Here is a 1991-nt window from a genome sequence, read left to right as displayed (position 1 = left end):
ATGAGCCTATGACTCTGATGTGAAAATGCCAATCCAACCTACTTTTCTCATTAAAGGCTAACAGAGAGGAAAATCACCCTCATCATTATCAAGAGCTGGGAAGCAGAAAGCTTCCCAAGTGCTAGGATTAAACGCATGTGCCTCACTGCCCGGTCCAATTTTATATTAAATACAGAATCTTGAAATTGAGTTGGTGATATGCCTGCCCAGCATGCAAGAGGCCTCCTGAGAGAGGATTGTGACTTACCTGATCTGGACACTGGTGACAGCGCTCCTACTCCCAGAATGGCCAGGCAGAGGCTGTGGGCTCCAGGACTCTGGGTGGTGTCTAAGGCTCCTCCAATCCTTTTATAGCTCTTTCCCTCACACCCACCCTATTTAGCCACACCTCCCACCCAGAAGCTTCCATGTGATTGGAATGCTGAGCCTCCATTTGCTGGATCCTCCCTATCACTGTTTTCTCTTATGGTAGATTAATCGAATCACAGTTATTTGGCTTTTGTTGTTGTTTCTTAATTTTTTTGTGCTTTTTTTTGATATTCCAACACAAGGTTTCTCTATGTTATGTTGACCGTCTGGTCTGCTTTGTAGACCAGGCTGGCCTTGAACTCACAGAGATCTGCCTGCCTCTGCTTTCCCAGGGCTGGGATTAAAGGCATGCCACACCACAGGCCAGCTAATGAATAAATCTTTAATCCTTTTGGACAAAGTCCAAGTGTGTTGTAATCCCAGTACTTACAGAGTAAAAACATGTCAAGAAAAAAAACCAAACAAACAAAAAAAGCCGGGTGTGGTGGTACATGCCTTTAATCCCAGCACTCTGGAGGCAGAGGCAGGGCTGTGAGTCCACTTGGTCTAAAAAGGGATTCTAGGACATTAGGGTGATTACAAAGAGAAATGCTATCTTGAAATACAAAATAAAGCAAAATCTAACATGGTAAAAGATCACTTGCTTTTTTTTTGTTTGTTTGCTTGGGTTTTTTTGTTTGTTTGTTTGTTTTTTAATTCTTTCTAACATCCTAAACAGAAGCAACCTCCTGTTGTGCCACTCAGATATCGTAGAGAGACATGTTAATAAAATTCAAGTTTGGCTGAGCCAGTGACTGAACTCTGTTCCTTTCCCTCCCTGTGGCTTCCCTAAGGCACAGGGTGCTGTATTGTGGAGCCTGTGATGAGGTGGGAGAAATCCATAGTTAAAGTGTACCGGGGCTCCACTGTGACTTGTAGACCAGTTTTGGAGAGATCAGGCTGTGTTTACAAAACACTGAGAGGCGCAGGGGTTTTGGTGGCGCACACCTTTAATCCAAGCACTTGAGAGGCAGAGGCAGACGGATCTCTGTGAGTTCATGGCCTGCCTGGTCTTCAAAGTGAGTCCAGGGGGCCGGGCGTGGTGGCTCACGCCTTTAATCCCAGCACTCGGGAGGCAGAGGCAGGCGGATCGCTGTGAGTTCGAAGCCAGCCTGGTCTACAAAGTGAGTCCAGGATGGCCAAGGCTACACAAAGAAACCCTGTCTCGAAAAACAAAAAACAAAAAACAAACAAAGTGAGTCCAGGACAGTCAAGGCTACACAGAGAAGCCCTGTCTAGAAAAAACAAAACAACCAAACAAAACAACAAGCCCCTTGAGAGGAGCAGGGAGATGGGTCAGAAGTTAAATAAAGGACTGACACAATTTTACCTCTGGCCTCCCACATGTCTGTTAACAGCCTTGTATTCTACACTTACTCTCTCTGTCTCTGTCTCTGTCTCTCTACACCCTTTTCTCCCACGATCTCTCTCTCTCTCTCTCTCTCTCTCTCTCTCTCTCTCTCTCTCTTTCTCCCTTTCTGTCTCTCTCTCTGTCTCACTCTCTCAACACACACACACACACACACTTTAGTATAAATAAAAATAATTTATGTGTAAAGATAAATTCATAGACTCCAAAATGAAGCCCCTCCAAGGAGTTTCTCACATCAAAGTATAAGAAAGCCAAAGGCAGGTGGGCTGAT

This window comes from Acomys russatus, chromosome 29 (assembly GCF_903995435.1).
Source record: "Acomys russatus chromosome 29, mAcoRus1.1, whole genome shotgun sequence".
Classification (NCBI taxonomy): Eukaryota; Metazoa; Chordata; class Mammalia; order Rodentia; family Muridae; genus Acomys; species Acomys russatus.
This window is presented reverse-complemented; position numbering follows the sequence as displayed.